An 18,611-nucleotide genomic window follows, 5' to 3' on the forward strand; every position below is an offset into this window, starting at 1 on the left:
AAATCCTTGTTGTTTTGTTGTTTTTACCTTCTACTTTTGACGCTCAAACTGGAGAAAGCTCGAATCCCTATAAATTTAATTAATTGAATTGAAATCCCTATAAATTTACCTCTCCTGCTGCCCAGCGTAGTGTGCTGTGTAAAAGCATTGATAAGTGTTCAGTTAGTAGTTGTAATAGTTCGTTGTTTTCGTATTGTGTAGATAATATTTATGCGCTAAAGTCCGTTTATTCATCATAAGTAATGTGTTCGAGATTGTGAATACTTCCGGAAAGATGTCAGTGCTTAACACACAACAAAAACACACAAAAACAGCGATAGGAGGAAGGCACGAAGTGGTGGTTTCAGTTGACGTGAACCCGGGACCAGCCGTATGTACTTAATTGCTGAGCTCTACGAGAACGTTCATGTCGTCACTTCTCACGATTAAAAGGATAAAGGATAAAGTCACTGGCGTATCAATCCACTTGGGATGCGCCAACGCGTTTTACTGGAATTCGTAATCGTTGAGGTTTTGGAACGCGTGTTGGCCTATACAATGACTTGCGGGGGCGAGCCGAAGATCGAACCCTCGACCGTGTGGTTACAACGGACCTCTAACCCACCGCGCCACGTCCTTCTCAGGATTACTTCTACCTAAAGCGCAACAGAAAAGATGACACCCAGACGCATCACCTACCTCTGATATTAGCTTAAAATGTTGGTCGTAAGACGATGGATACGGAGTTCGATATCGGCCCAGGTCTAGCCGTCCATCCCCTAATATTGGTGAATTGGAAATCGGCGACAGTCTGGCGCAGCGGGCCTTCTCACATCGCATCAAAATTGTTTTTGAAGTGAAAAGAAATTGATGTGAAAGTTAAGATGTGCGTCACAACCGACGTGAACTCATAGGGGTGTTAGTGTGAGTGTGACAAATGAGTTCCCGATGTTTTGAATAGGGCGGCAATGGAGGGCAACTAGGCGTGTTCTACAGACACAACGTGGCCAAGACCAACACATAGCAGTATCAAAACGACAAGAAGCACGGTGCCGTTGCGTAAGCGTTTGTGCTTGAAGCGGTGCGATGGAGCGTAGCAATTGGGATCGTAAAAGGATCCTCGCTACCGTCACTCATCTGTGCGGTTCGCGATGGTCCCACCTTGATTCCAACCGCTATCTTCACCGCGCCGCTTCAAGCGCACCCGCTTACGCAAATACACCAGGCTTCATGTCGTTTTGACTCTAACATACTAGTGTGAGAACGCACTGCTTTTTTACGAAATATTCATAATTGTATCAAAAAGGAAGTTCATTATATTAAAAATAGTTGAAAAAGTGCGAAAACACTTCGACGTCTTAGCATAAAACTTCATCGTCTTCATCGTACACTTCATATATCAGTAATCTAATCATCCGATGTCTATGCCTTAAAGGCAGCATACCACGAATCTGAGGTGGTGCGGATTTCAGGTGGAGTATTCGTGTACGGGATAGTAGATTATGGAAAGGGGGTGATTTCTTCCCAATTTCCGTATAAAAAAAACGGCCCGGAAGATGCGGCGCGCGCAGAAGGCTGGTGCGCTCCAATCGAATCAATCTATCCTTGTAGAAAATAGCGCGCCGTAGCGCCTGAAGCCGTATCTTCCGGGCCGTTTTTTTATGGCAGTTAAGAAGAAATGGACGGAATCACCCACCTCACTATAATCTACGACCGGATATTCCGCCTGAAATCCGTACCACCTCAGATTCGTGGGGTGATGCCTTTAATTTCTTCACGACTGAACGCCCATCGTAAGGTTGTCTATGGAGAAAAACTGGACTGATCAGGTATATGCCATTCTTTACCCAAGCTTCAGGTAATACAGTCACACTGTACGTTTCTTCTCAGACGAACGGATCTCCTGAGGGAAGACAGTGATGGACAAAATACTGCTTTATATTATAGTAGGATTATGGTTCAATCCAAGTCGTATATTCGTACACTATATGATCTTCGTGCACACTTGTAACCCAGTAATAGACGTTTGTCCCCTTATCAAACGTAAAAAAAGACATCAAACGAAAACAAGGATGTCATTCTAATATAGACAAACAAAATTTAATCATAATGAGATTCGCGAGTGACGAATTAGAATCTACCTCTTTTTTGACTGAATGCTTGTTTTTTTGCTTTTTTTGTTATTGTTCTCGTTAATCAGTCGCGTTCCTCAAATTAAATTCAATTCTTCCCGATGGCTCCTTAACTAAAATTAGATCTTAACGTTTTCAGCTTCATCACTTCTGCTAAATTCCAACATTGGTCGTGTTCTGTTTCTCGTTAAACGTAAGGCATAGTGCTTCAACTTAACTATTCATCGCATCGCTACCGAATTTTTTTTTGGTTTTTTTTTAAATACACCATTGGTTAAAGGCTGTGTGTTAATCTTAGAAAAGCATCCAAATGCTCGTTTTCGCTAAAACAAATGAAGTAGGATAAGCAGGATTGAATAAAATATGTGTGTGTCACTCAAAAGAGAGCGCATATCTTCGAAAATAACTGTTCCAAAGAGATTGACGCTAATGACTGGTTTTATAGAAGGAATAAATAGAAACTTTGTTGTCCTCTTCAAAATTTTTTTATTGTTATTGTAAGAAATATGATGAGCAGAACTGACAGCTTATCGGGAAGTTTGATTTATAAAAACAAAAGGACTAAAAAAAAGAACTCAGATATGCTTTCTCATGAGATTTCAATGAAAAGTTTCCATAGAATTCGCTGATTCCCCCGAGCATTTCGGGATTGAAAGAGTTTATCTGAGATCAAAAATCGTTTCGCGTTTTTCACTCTCTCATGGTCATTTCATCAACGTTTTCAATTCGTTGTCTATGCAGTGCAATTCGTATAAGATTAAATATTAAGAATTGTTCTGCAGAACATAAATGCTATGAAAATTTCTAGCCTGGAAATGATAAGAAAAATGCAATTATTATTCAGTTATTAGTAGCTACATATTTAGACCCCTACTTTATATCACAAGTGTCACAGTAAAAGCGCACCAATGCTGTTTGTATGCGCTAAGTTTCTGAACACACTGATCCGTCACTAGTGTAGGTAATAAAAAAAGCGGTGACCTACGTCAGAACATCACAAAGGAACTCTTGATAGCACAACCTCTGTAGCAGCACTTCAATGTATGGTATAATATTCACATAGTAAGCAAAGGTCCAACAGCGAAAAATACTTGATTTATTTTATTCACTTGTTTATTTTTCAAATTTATTTTCAGATTCGTTTTCAGAAATCTTTCAGAAAATGTGTTTATCTCTTAAGAATAGGATAGGAAAGGCGATGAAGCTAAAGAGCTAACAAGTTAGATCACTGGGAAAAAGTAAGCTTGACGTAATGAAGAAGATAAGCCGAAAAAAACAGTGAAAAGGAGTCGGTATCCAGTGTGAAGAAAAAAGTTGTGCTGTTATCAATTGCTTAGAATAAAATATTGTGAGGTTGATGTGAATAAAATTTTTTTCAGCATATTTTTCTCAAAAGGAAGGGAGATCTTGATAGAATAAACATTTGCCTAAATTCTGATGTGGAAAGAACAAGAAAAGTTGGAAATGATGAAGATAACATGGATGACAGTGTCAATGGTAGCAATTTTTGTATGAGCGAGGATTTTCCTTTCCCGCCGCTATCGACCCTATCGAGGATTTCTGGTTGTTGCTCTATAATAGAGCTTGGTAGATCTGCTGTAAAATTCTTCTCTCAGTGTGACACACTACAATGATGTATAGTTTACTGTAGGAGGAAACCTACCTCCTACAGTAAACTATACATCATTTTCGTTGCTTCAAAAGGATGTTTCTGTATGAATATTAAGTTATGGGACACTTAAAAAGGTTACCGACTTCCCATATGTCTCATCATTCATTTCGGGAACATTTTTTGGAACAAAAAAACACAGAGAGGAAATAGATTTTGCCCAGGAGAATTTTGTTGACATCGAAGCTTCGATTGTCCTCAATTTTCTTATAAAAAGTCGAGAGCAAATGCGCATAGCTGCCAAAAAAAGGAAGCTCCAACTCGAGCAATTAATTTAAAGGACAGATGATAAATGATAAAGTGCTGGGCGTTGATCAATCCCTATGGGGGATACACCTACGCGTTTGACTTCAGCTCAGATTTCGTTTAAGGTTTATGAACGCGCTAGCAGCCTTAGAATCGCTTGCGTGGGCCAGCCAATGTATCAAATCAATGTTTTTGTTTATCTTTATCTTCATTTTTCTTTTGCATACAAATCTGGTACCACTTCATTGACCCGAAGGTGTAAAGTGCTTGGTTGGCACTAGGACGGACTTGATCCTGCTATCGATCGTGCGGCTACAATAGATTCTCTTACCGACTGCGTTACACCGTTCCAACTAAAATATAATAACTAATTGCAACTAAACAATAGCTTATGTTGATTCATAACAACTCCACTAATTTTTCGCCTCACATTCTGATGACGGCACTTTTGAGATGATATCGGTAACTTTGCAACAACACATTAAGGGAGTTCCGTTTGCATGGAGCATTTCACTGTGACCTACAGGAGATATCAAAACAGTAGGACTCGTTTCGCCCAATTCCGCCTTTGGGGTGAAGGCCGGGCACCGACTGCCCCAAAATAACGTAGAAGCAGTCACCTACGAGATTATAAATGGCGTATAATTATACGTAATCGCTAAGGTGATGTTGCAACAAAAACAAAAAACTTTTCTTTTTTCGGAAAATATGGTACTCGTTTGGCTCATCTTCTGGTGAGTGTCGGAGCTGCACCCTTCTTGTACAAGCCTTGTTATAGGATCTCTAATCAAATTACTTCTAATGGATGAACGGAATGAAGTCTACATTAGGTGTGCTAAAAAAAAGGAGAGCGCAGTTTCAATTTAGTTTCTATTTCTACTTCGAAGATCAACGCGGGCTTGGACAACTCTTCATCTTTAGCCGGGAATGCCGGGCTGGAGCAGGTGAATCCACTTTTGATTCAGCGTTAGACTCTATTGAGGCTGATCTACTGCAAAGTTTAAACTTTTCCCTTCGGGTTCGACATTTTGGCCTCGGAGAGCAAGAAATATCTCGTTTTGTAAACAATGAGTTCACATGAAATTTGAACTTGGCGCGTAATTGGAAATGTACTCTTTAGTTGCGGAGTGAATCCAACAACGCTTCAGCGTTTTCAGTCATTCATTAACGTAATTATGTTGCTATTGGTTTTCACTTGAATGAATACCATTTTGTAAATTTTACGAATGAATCTCCTCTTACTTTGAATGGTGTACAAGTTATGAGCCTTACAACGAAATCCCTCATAATATAAGTTTTTCTTTGATTCCCCATTTTTCTCTTGTTAGATTATCTTTGAACTTTTTCAGGGAGGGACAAAGAAGAGTAGGAATTTCAAGGTGAATTTCAGAATTTCAGAATGGAACCGGAAAAGGAGAAGAAATCCCGTAACTTCCCGTTTCTCTTTTTTAAATCCTTTTTTGACTTATTCAACCCGTTTCCACTACTGGACGCACAGAAAAGACTAGAAACAGACGAAATCTTACCAAAATACTGCCTCGATCATTTCTTTTTTTAAAAGATTAGTTATTTTTGTTGGATTGCACAAACAGAATTTTTTGTAAAGAGCAATATAGCAGAACAGTCGTAGACGAGGAATTCTACTTCAGACGTCATAGTGCTTCCTCTCTTCCGTTAGGTGTGATAGAATTCAGCACATCAGTTCACTTCGAAAACATCAACTCTGCTCCGGGGGACGTTCTAACACCGACTCTCGGTGAAGTAAGTTTCTCTTAATTGCTTATCGAACTAAAAAAATATCAGAAAAATAAATAAGTTGAGAAGAAAGGTCTGAAGGCTCAAAAAAAAATTCAAATTTGAGTCCTCTCAAATAATAGATTATGTTTTGTGCGTAGTTCTAGTCAGTGAGAACGAAAACGCAAAACTTCGCCTCCTTTATATCCAGAAATCAGATGGATTGGGGGCGTCAGAGCGAACAGTTTGAAGAACGAAGCACTTTCTTACTGATAATGAAATCAGAACGTTTGAGGCGGACTTAGAATTCCTACCGCAGTATAGTTGAGTAAAAACGACAAGAAGCACGGTGCAGTTGCGCAAGCAGCTGCGCTAGAAGCTGCGCGGTTAGGAGCGTAGCGGTTAGGATCGTGTAAGGATCCTCGCTATCGCCACCCTTCTCTGCATTTCGCCATGGTCCCACCTCGATTTCAACCGCACCGCTTCGAGCGCAGCCGCTTACGCAGCTGCACCGTGCTTCATGTCGTTTTAACCCAACTATAATTAGTTGCTTTGTTACGTACATTCATCAGTACATACTCCTCTCTTTGCGCTTTCATTTTATCATTCGTGCTGTGCAAAGAGTTGCTTCGTCAAAAGATCCGGTTCAGCTTGCTGCAAACAATCCATCTAATTTGTGGATTTGTAGGAGGTCTCGTCTCGTTCTGTTTCGTATTTTCGGTATTAGCAAACTACTTCGTTACCCCTTAATCGCTGTAGTGAATCGAGCAAACTTTTCAAAGCTTTGTTTTTAGGAATGATCAGAGAACTTCCGTGTAAACTACTATCTCTCACATCTTTGCGTGTAGTGTTCAGGAAAGCGGCAACATATGCACGGATGTTAAATGTCCTTCCTTTAAATAACGCACAGTGCAAAGACGTGAATGTGGTCATCAGCTGATGCACGAACGGAAGGAAAGCCATTATTAGGCAGCTATGCTAACATTTCTCTGCTTAAACAAGAACGATTCAAATTGCTTCCCTCCTTCAAACATTTCATTAAAGCGCCACATGAATACTCAATGTGAAGCAAGTTTTATTTCCATACATCTTCCAAGCCTGGCTAGGTCAGCAATTTCTGATATTTCTCTAGAAGCGCAGCTTTTATTCGTTCTTGATAAACTTCATCTATACATAGATCCATGCGTCACAAATGATAGTTATAGTCATAAAGATCAAAATTATGGATAATCATAATCATAATCATAATGATAAAAACGCCTCTGGCGTATTATTATTATTCCACGTGCGACCCGCCAGCTCCTCTTACTGTAATTCGTAGTCGTTGAGGTTTTTGAAACGCGTGTTGGCCTATACCTGCAGTGGTTAGCTGGTCATCAATTCGGTGTTTTTATCCTCCCAGTCAAGTCGGTTACCAATTCATTGACCTCAGAGGGATTAGTTTGGCTGGCTCTAGGGCTGTTTCGAACCATCGACCGTGCGGCCACATCGCACCCCTCTCTCAACGACCCCCCCACCCCCCCCCGAAGTAAAAAAAAAAAAAAAAAAAAAAAAAAAAACAATTTTTTAAAAAACAAAATAATTAAAAAAAACTATTTAATATTTTTTTTTTTCTTAAAAAAAAAAAAAAAAAAAAAATTTAAAAAAAAAAAAATTTTTTTTTTTTTCCCCCCCTTAATTAATTACCTTTAAAAAATTTATAAAAAAAAATTTTTTTTTAAAAAAAAAAAAAACACCACTACCAAAAATAAAAATTAAAAAAAAAAAAAAAAAAAAAATAAAAAAAAAAAAAAAAATTTTAAAAAAAAAAATTTTTTTTTTAAAAAAAAAAAAAAAAAAAAAAAAAAAAAAATGATTTTACATTGGTTACATGTGTTACAGTACATGGATTTCGACAAGGACACGTAACACAGCGGAGAACCCATATTTTATGTAAATCTGTTGTCCTTAGTTATATCTGTGTGCAATTCCTACTTTGCAGTTCATATCCGGAGAAAATTCCAAATTCGGACGGGTTTTCCATAAATAAAGTGCAGAGGAATGCTGTAAACTCGTTTCCAAAGGATGTTAATGAAGTGCCAGCAGGTGAAAAACCTCCTTGTGAGGCGCAAAGGTTTCGATTTAATTTCAGAATCGTAGAGATTTACGAGTGCTGCCCATTAAATGACTTGCAGAGGTTAACAGTTCAGAATCAGGTCAGTGTTCTTATCCTAGCAAACAGATCCAGAACTAATTTATGAAGTCTAGAGAGCTGGTTGGCATTGAGCGATGTCGAGCCACTGACTGAGCAAACGCAATGATGGTCTCTTACTACTGCGCTACCACCGCATAAAAAAACTCAACCTCATTTTTGATACTTATGAGCGCTGTCTCGATGTGACAGTCACTTAAAGGCATCACCTCACGAATTTTAGCGTGGTATGGATTTTCGTTGTAGTGTACCTATATCGGTTCGTAGGTTATGAATATAGGAGTGGTTCCGATCACCTCTTCCTGCATCACTGTAAACAGACGGCTTCGGAATGCGGTTCCTTACGACGTCCTTTATTGCAACGTTCCACCCTTGCGTCCCGCCCCCACTTGCGATTCGCCGAATGAAGTGAATTGCCTGTTGGGGAGTCCGAATGGGTTTTCGCAACTGCATTCCGAAGCCGTCTGTTTACAAGAGTGGTGCAGGAAGAGATGAGCGGAACCACCCCTGTATTCATAATCTAAGAACCCGATATAGGTATATTCCAACTAAAATCCATACCACACCAGATTCGTGAGGTGATGCCTTTAATGAAGTGGATTTATGTTACTTTATTTTATTTTATTTATTTTCTTGTTGTGCCAACGAGGTTTTGGTGAAGCTTTATTATTGGTCTGACGTTTCGACAAAGACTCGTCTTTATCAAAGGCATGGAAATGCTTTTAGGTTTTTTATGCTATGCATCTCCTATCAAATCCCCTCTTCTCCCTTGGCAAGCCTCGATATTCTTCTGAGCGCACTACGCAAAAACTCCAAAGAAACAAACTGACCAGTCTCACCGGCTACCGGGGCTGGTGAACCAAAGCGTTCTTACAGATTGGCACCCACGGCGAATGAGATCTACGCACTGTGCGGTGTCCATGAATACTGGTGTCTGGATAGTGTTAAGGAACTGCATGTGGGACAATCTTATAGATCACATGGTGCTATGAACGGTATAAAATCATTAATAATTGATCAGCATTGACATTTATAAATTCATTGGTGGATTCCTGTTCATTTAATGGTTCAATCAGTATTTAAATCTGTCTGTGGTCTGCCACTCGGGCCAGACAAAACGGAACCACGAACTCATTTCACGCTGAAGTCTTAACCTCTGAACAAATGCAGAATGCTACTTTGTAGGCTGCCTTTAAGAGTTCCGACTAGGGTCAGCTGAGCGTCCCAGTTGAGCGATTATGAAAAAAGTTCTGTGGAGGCGACTCGCCCTTTTCGTTCTCGACAAATGAAATGCTTTAAAACAAAGACAATCAATCATTCAAGAGATGTCTCATTTTCTTCTGCGATTTGTCGTTTTCGAGCCACTTCACTTTCCTTTTGTTATAGTTGAGAATTCTCTTCTTTCCTTTCTCCTAATCAGTTTCTTATATGGATATTCAATACCCAAACTGGTCCAGGGAAGATGAAGAGTTATTGCTGATTCGTAATGTTGCTCCAGTGACGAGAACGCTCAGGAAGTAAATGGTAACTCTTAGACATAAGTAGATAACAAAAAAATTTATTAAAGGTATTTATTAAAGGTAAAGGTATCACCCCACAAATCTGAGGTGGTACGGATTTCAGGCGGAGTATTCTTATACGGTATAGTAGATTATGGAGAGGGGGTTGGCGTTTCCGTCCATTTCTTCCTAACTGCCGTAAAAACGGCCCGAAAGATAATCTACTATACGGTATAAGAATACCTGAAATTCGTACCACCTCAAATTCGTGGGGAGATGCCTTTAAGGATGAGGAAATGAAGTGCCCGGTGATCAATCCAGGGACACTCCAATAAGCCCGATGATGGATGCCACTGTGCCGTTTGGCTCCAATTTCGGGGACATTTGAGGTTCATAAACGCGTATCTGCCCGGCCTACACAGGAAATTTGAAATTACGATGGCCCGTCGATGGAGCAGCTCAATGTTATTTGTGTTTTGATCCTCCCAGATAGGTCTACTATCAATCTTTCAACCTCGGAGGGATGAAAATCTTGGTTGGCTCAGAATGGTTGCGATCCGCCTTTTGTTAAAGGCATCACCCCACGAATCTGAGTTGGTGCAGAATTCCGATGGAGTATTCTTATAAGGGATAGTAGATTATGGAGAGGAGGGTGATTCTGTCCATTTTTTCCAATTAGCCGTAAAAAACGGCACGGAAGATTCCTCTCAAGACTGGCGCGCTCCAGACGACTCCTCCCTGTAGAAAATAGTGCGCCAGAACGCCTGAAGCCGTATCTTCCGGGCCGTTTTTTACGGTATATAAAGGAGGAATGAACGGAATCACCCTCCTCTCCATAATCTACTATCCCTTATAAGAGTACTCTACCCAAAATCTGCACCACCTCAGATTCGTGGAGTGATGCCTTTAACTGTGCTACGGTTGCTTTATGTCTTGAACTTAATTCAAATTTATGTCCAACTTTTTTTTAGTGATTTGCTTGAGCTGCAGCCAAGATTGGGATTGATCTTTTTTTACTAACTCAATAGTTAACGCTTTGGCGTTTTCGCCTTCATCAGAACCCGGAGAAATCAAAGCGGTCGGTCAGTGACTTATCCTCTCATGGATCTCATCATCGTACAGAAAGCATTCAAGCGATAAGCAAATGGAAAACACTTTGGCTTGCTTACCTCTTTTGCTGCATGAGGTGAGGTAACAGCCCAGAAGAACTATGAATCACAAGGGATTTGATAGAAGACTTGACGATCCGAACCATAGGTGAAAACTCGCTCGAATCTTGATCTGGGGATAAATCGTTTGTGATCGCAATACACTCATCCTTTCTGTTCATTTCTGGACTTTTCCCAGTTATAAAAAATGTCTCTATGCTTCAGGGCGCTATAATTTCGGACTAGAACGATAGTATCCTTTCATCTTATAACTTTCATCTCTATTTCGGGGTTTTGATGACGTATCCTACCTGAGTGGGTGGAGAGCAGAGATTTCGCGTGTCCATCTAGGTGCTTCTTTCACCTCCGAATACATAGTGGGCGTCCCGTCTCCTCTGATTAATCGTCATCCCACTATTTGTACGTGATACAATAAACCGCTCCTGATACCATGCAATCACCTTCTCCTCCATTCGGGCACGACCACGCAGCTGTGAGTTGTGCAGAGTCGGTCGTATGCACAGTTACGTAGCAGCTGACACTAGAGGTTTGCTGGTGGTATTTAGCAAAGCGTTGAATTCACAAATTCAAATTCCGTTTGTGAAGTGTTTCCAAAGAACGGCATAGTCCTTCCTATTTTTTGGACTCTGTAGTGGAAAGATTTGAGCTAATTTCTTTGCAGTAAGCTTCTTTCCTTTTTTTTTAGAAAAAAAATTTGTGATCTGAATTTTGAAATTCCAAGATATTTCGCCTTTCGTTTTCTGGTTACTGCACATAAGTAACAAGAAGACGAAAATTCCGTAGTAATATTACAATTTTTAGCTATCTGTGTGAATTTTTGTGGTTTTTCAGAAACAAGATAAATTTCGATCCCTAAGTTTTAGGTTGTTGCATATGTACTTGCCGATTTTTAACGGAAATTTTAACCAATCATATCTCAGCTCAAAATAAACTTTATTAATCGAAATAAGAACCTTTAGAATCTGTAAATTTTTACCATCTCTTAGAGAGTTTATTTATGCCATTTTCTTGAAAATCCGATTTCCTGGAAGCGACAAAATCATTGAATGGGATTTTTGATCTTGGTTTCGTTTTTGAAGCAGGTACATATACAACAACCTAACGTCTTATAAACTAGCTTTTAAATATGTACATGACATATTTTACTAATAACGATAACTTTGTCTATGTTAGTTTCACGTCTGGAAATAAAAGTTAAAGTGAAATTTTTTTTTCTGTTTTTCTGGAGAATGAAATAGTAGCAGCTAAGATTAAATACTAAAATGGACTAGAAATCTTTTAAAAGAAATAGAAAAGAAAACGAAATAAGAGGTTCTTTTTGGGAATTTCTGCTATTCTAGAAAAACATGTAGAGCAAAATCGTAAAGTCTTTTAGCATTTTTACAAATCGTTTCAAAAATAATCCAGTACTGATCTGGAAAACGACGAGTCGACGAGTGGTAAGTAGTTGTGAAATTCTCTGTTTTATTACTGGGTTGCTGTCCGAATGTCGGCCAGCTAATACGTATTTTTGGTTTTTGCTCAAAAAGTCAGTTTACCTTAATGGAATAATACATCTACGTGAAATATTAGCCATAGTTGGGCATAACGTGAGGCTAATACATTTCGAATAACTTTTCCTATAATTTAACGTGAGGCAAATACATTTCGTATAGCTTTTCCTATAATCCTTTTCCATAAAAAATAATACTACGCCACACATATACACATAAAGATACATTTTAGCAATATTCGAAAAAGTTTTAAGGTTGTATTACGAGATATATTTAATTTCTGCACGAGTTATGTTTAATTTTTGCGTTCCTATTCATTCCCGAAGTTCTCTACCGCATCCATAAACTTGGATATCCGATCCATTACCCTTAAAGTAGATGAGACATCAGTAAATGTCAAATATTTAATTTCTTCGTGAATAGCTGCTAAAAGTACTACTGCGAGAGAGTGCCCACACAATTCCCACTTCGACCTTCGCTTCAATTTTTTTTGTATATTCAACTGACTACTAAAGACAATTTTAGGAATAAAAAAAAAACAAACGCCTACCCGATAATAAAGACATCTCCGTCTTCGCAAATGTTGTTGGATATATGTATGTATATATCCAACACATATACATGCATATATATTTAGATAGATAGATGTAGACATAGGCAGGAGGTATCTTTCAGAACATCTAATTGACTTCCTCAAATATACAAAAAAAAATTAAATTGTACAGAGCTTGTCTTAAGAAGTAAGAGAACCACCAGTAATGGGAAACTCTATCATCGTTTTCAGTGAGATGCTAGAATAGGTAAGTTTCAAACGAAAACGCATCAACTTCTTAACTTTATATTATTTTCTAAACTTATTTTTTATTTTTATTTTTTGTCCCAATTACACCTAAACAACATAAATCTATCACAGGATTCAGACAAGAAAGGTCAGCAGTAGCCTATTTGTTTGCCTATAGTTATCTTTTCGACTTTCCTCGATGCTAATTGATTTCCATTAAGAAAAAAAAGAAAGAAAAATGAGGAAGAGAACAACACTTATTGTCCGTGAACAGTAAATTTTCCTCAGACAACTTTTTCACGATTTCTCAAACTGGAAAAAGGCTTCAGCTGCCAGCTCTCCTTCAAAAATGTGCACTCCGAATTTTAACTGCGTTCTCGTGAGAACAGCTGATTCTTCATCAGCACTGGAAGCGATTGTTTGTATCAAATCGAGTGGCTTCAAAAGTAACGGGTCGATAAAAAGACAGATATCCAAAAAATGTAAATATGGTAGGTAATTATCTTCATTCGAATCGATAGCTTTAAAAATTCGCAACTTTCGGATATACTTACGTAGGTAATTCGCTTATACGAAACGGATTCCGGAAGACGATAATTACCTACGTTACTCTCGGCAAAATAAGCGAAATTCTGCAAGAACTGGTGCACGGAAAGAACTAGAATTATTATTAGGCTTATAAGAATCTCCTATTCGATGCCATTCAGTTTTTATTTCGCCATTTTGAGGATTCTCATGAGAATCTTTGAGAACTTCACGCAAAAACGTAAGGTCTCCACTCAACGGTTTGGAACTTTTATATTTCTTCAAATTTTCTGCATGAGTATTCCTCCTATAGTCGTTATATGTTTTTGTTTAGCCTTCTAAGAAAGAATCGTTATTCTGAATCTCAGTGGGACATCTCTAAGAATTTTGCGCTCAGTTTGAAGCGCTTTTTGGTGAATTATTAAAGTTGCTTTCAGAAGTTATTCTTTGAAAATTCTAATTCCAATCGTAAGCTACGTGCATACATGTTGAATTGAACTTTTTGATCGCTATGAGGACATTTTGTTCAGAAACGTTAAGGTCCCATAAGTTTCTTCACACTTTTCTTAATCGTTGCGTTTTATCTCCTTCTTTAACGAAAAAAATATTTTGGTCGTTATTATAGCTAGCAAAATAGTCGACAACGTTAGTTTATCGATCAGGCAGATCACGGATTTTTTTTTGACCTGGTACGCAGATCACGGAGAATCGGAATTGTTGACGACGGTGAAAAGAAAGTTAAGCGAGTATTTTACTAGTGAAAACAACGATAAATTAGATCCAACTATTTCAAATCGTGAAAAAAAATTCATTGGCTCGGTTCTTTTGCTTTTATTAATTTTTTTAATAGAAAAAATCGAATACATCTAATATTGGTACGTCTTTTGTGCGTTCTCAGCACTTCGACTGATTTTTTCCGGACAATTTTTTTTTTGTTTAGAACATCACATTCAATACAGGAACGGGAAAATATGGAAAAACTGATGCGAAAAAAAAACTCCCAGGAATAGTATATTATTTATATTATTAGCGTGATGTTGGTCAAAATATGTGAGTGAACAGAGAATGCGAGAATCTTTGCAAGATCCTAGATCTATCCATTCTTCCAAGCTATACGACATCGTGTTAACGACAATCAATTTATAGTCGTCGTTTCCCTCCTAAATTCTACCGGATTCGTTCGTGCCTTCGTTCTTCCGCTGACTTTTTTCAATGTGGCAGCGTATTTTAGGCAGAGGCAGACATGCACAATGAAATTTGAGTTTTATATTGAAATTAGTTTATCCTGGTTTGCGTCAAACGTGGTCAGCAGGTTATGAAATTTTCCAGAATAATGATTTCGCTGCGTACAAAATGCAACGTGTCGACTTCACGTTCGTATGACGTGTGACGGTGCTCTTTCGAATAGTTGAATTTTCGAATAATTCCAAATGTTCAAATACTTATTTGAATACGATATTCAAACGTAAGTACATATACGATACTATGCTGAATACATACAGTATAGTATCGACCACTCCTAGCGTTCTTTCCCTCCTGAATGCATCAGGAGATTTAGAACATATTTTTTGGCTTATGTTGAAGGCTTTCTTTTTTGAGTAAATGTAAAAAAGTCCCTCAAAAGGGTGTTACGCGTGGTGGATGCAAAAAAGCAGGTAATTTTGTTCGATAACTTAGCACTGTAAGAACATAGTGGCGCACAATAACCTTTTTAATGACGAATGAGACGCTAAAGAGTTAGCACTTGTGTTTTTTTTTTGTTACCCCCACTCCTTTTTATCCACGTCATTGGTAATCACTTTTTTAAGGAAAATACGACAGCTTTGTAGAAAAAAGAACACTCTTAAATGACAAGTTGCTTTAAGGGCAGAAAGTTTCTTTCTTATGGGAACCACTAACACTTCATATTCTTGTTGAATCCAGTCAATTTTTACTTTGACTGAGGATCATCCACTTTTGAGTGATGGGAATATGATCATTCATATTCTAAGCTAAAGAAAACTACTATGCACTTGTTCTCAGCAAAGTTCATGATATCTGATCACTTCGTATATTGATTTTATTCCATAGTGGTCAGAGAACTTCCATATAATTCCTCTAAGGTTGTACCGAAACGTGAAGCTGTTGTGGTCGTTGTTCGACTTCATTCACCCTGTCCAGGCCGTCACCGGGATCGCACACTGAGCAGGGAGTCTTCAGTCGTTGGAGTTGAGGCTTAGTTGAAACAAACGGAATACTGTAGTTCTGTTTGAGCTCAGTTCGCTTTGCTAATTTTTCATGATGTTTTTATTGCCTTTCTAGGCATAGTTTACACGTCTTTCGACGTCCCAGTTGTTTAAATAGCACAATTTTTATTTTGTCGAAAAAAAAACACCGTCAGAGTGATTAAAAATAATTCATCATCCAGATAGCGGTCTTTTATTTAGAAATATATGCGTTGAGCGTGTTCTTTTTTTTTAACAGAAGAAAATGTTTTTTTCCCGGAAAAAGTATTTCTGGAGATTACACTGATGGAATTCATCTCGGGAAAAACTTCACATAAAGGAAAGATTGTTTTGTGGTTCTCCGGTAATAGGTGAGGTGATTGATTGCCACTCATTCAATTCTCATCTATCCCAGGAGTTCACTCTCAAATCTACGCTATAGTCCTATTTTTCAATTTTTTTCGTACCCCCTTAAGGCTATAATTTAAGTCATTTTCCTCCTAAGGGTATAGATTAAGTGGAGTACATTGCTTAAAAGCCCCGAATTCAATCTGGTTATCCAGGGCGTCCTTGTGTTCACTTTCGTTGGCAGCGAAGTATGTGGATGTTTCGTCTTCAAGTTTCTTCGAGAACTAGTGATAAACGAGTCGAAAAACTCGTGTAACATTAAGCGGGCTACGGTATCGGTTAGGTGTAGGTCTAGAAAACCGGAATATTGTGAAAAAATTGTTGTTTTCTTCCTCTATGTACTACATATCTCTTAATTATTTACATTAGTGTTCATATCGATAACGCCAACGGCAGGTCAGGATTATTTTCATGCTTTAACGGTTCAACCTTCATAACACCTTGCAGGAATGTTCGACTTCGCGGAAGATCCAATTCCAGATGAAAATTGGATTTTCTTCCATTTTGTATTGATTGTGCTTTTCTTCTTGAGTTCCAAACTACTAAGGATTTTGTATGTCAGAATTTTTTCGCGAAATTCCGCTACATGTCTTACCCAAGAAATCTCAGGCGATTAAATATCTGAGAGGTCTTGAAAATCTAAGACCAGGCGACGCTATAAGGCTTCAACTCCCACGCATTCTTCTGATACGAAAATGGAGACGAACTTCATTTGAAGTCTTTCTTCAAACACACGTAAACACTTTTCACGATGATGATGATTTTCGGATTCACGCTCCTCATTTCCGTATACACTTTCATTTTGGCCGCCGTCATCCGTGATGAGGACCAACCACTCCGTTCACCTACAACTGCAAAAAAAGACTATCTCATCTCCTACTTCATTACGTCGTTAATTCGCTTTTGTTTTCAGGAAGAAAATTTTTCGGATTTTCTTTCTCTTTCATGTAGGTTTATTAGCTGCTATGTTTATGATCAAAGAGCCGCTCCGATGACGAATTAAGTTTTCAATCCGAAAATATAAACATGTGGATTCATTGTCGGTATACTTGCGTCACAACAGATTATGAAAAACTGCACTTTCTGAGAATTATTCTCATTTTGATTCATCTTGCAAAGTTCAGCTATAAATCATTAAATTCTATCAAGATTTTATCATCATCGAGTGATTATTTATTTCTTCTATTTTTTTTTCTCACTGACTGTTGGCGCTCAGCATTCTGCGAACCACACATCATCCGATCTTCAGCTATTTCATTTCGTTGCACAACGTCACTCCAAAATTCTTTTAATCATTCTTTTTAAGAATATTTTCACAAAATTTTTGAAGTCTACACGGCACTTTCTTTTCGCTGCAAAAAGCTGGAAAAAGAGCAATCGTGCACATAACGAGGAATGTGCATTGAATCGTGCATTCATGCCCATAGAATTTATTTAAATGTGGCCACAAAAAATCGTGTTTTTTTTTTTGGAACTGCTTCCCTTATGGGGTCTTGTCAATTCGAATAACTGGACGCTGGAATTTTAATAGTTTTGACGTTTTTTTTCGAACTTTTTTCTTCTTCCAAATATGCGTGTTCAATCTGCACAATTATTTTGTGGGATTTGAAATCAATGAATGGGATGAAATGAATGGCATATTTTCATCAAACAAAGTTGCAGTTTTCGGTTTTTCCATGATGTTACAGTAATAGTAGTAAGAAAAAAAGCTTCATTTCCTTATATTGTTTTCGATTTTGGAAGACAAGATGTCACGAGGAATGACATTTGAAAATTGCTTTTTTCGAGTTCTTATTGAAGCGATATGGAGGAGAAAGCGGAACGGGGATGAGCGAACATGACATGTGCAGAAGACAATGATTGACAGAGAATCACAGATTTTTCTGATTTAAGAACGCCACGTTTTAAATGCTTCTCATACGAGGATGTGAGTTACTGAGGAGGAAAAATTTCCATAGTTTCACATTTTTAGAAATATTTCAATTAAAATAATTTTCCCCAAAAATTTACAATGTTGTAAATTGTTACTACAACTTTATTTAAAAGTTACATTTCAAAAAATGTTGGGACTGTTGAAAATTGAAATGAAAAAAAGAATTTTTGGTAAAAAAAAAAAACTGGGGAGCATGTGCTTTGGGTTTCTCACAGTCTTCAGAATGGCTGCGAAGTCATTGTCGCGTTGTTGGGAACGCATAGACGATTAGTTCCTTCTTCCTAATTATCCATTCAAATTTCTCGGATTTTTTCCTTTTTCTTTATTTTTTTCTCGTAATTCCTGATTAAACACAGGAACTATAATGTCTTCATTTTTACGGTCTTTTGCTTCTCCGCTAAATAACTCAATTTATTTCCCAAGAGCTCGATTTCGAACTTTTCTGATCAGCCAAAACTATTACAGAGTTGGTTACTCCAGCCGAAAAACCTTTTTCTATCTGAAAACTACTCGGCCTTCTTCTGGTGATCGGTTCATTCGCCAGTTATAATAGAAACCAACGCGATTCTTCAAAACTAGCGAATTTCTATGGATAACATCCGTGGCTTGACGCCTCCGTAGCAAACTTTTGCACTCATCGAGGGTCAT

The sequence above is a fragment of the Necator americanus genome, chromosome IV, assembly GCF_031761385.1.
Source record: "Necator americanus strain Aroian chromosome IV, whole genome shotgun sequence".
Lineage (NCBI taxonomy): Eukaryota > Metazoa > Nematoda > Chromadorea > Rhabditida > Ancylostomatidae > Necator > Necator americanus.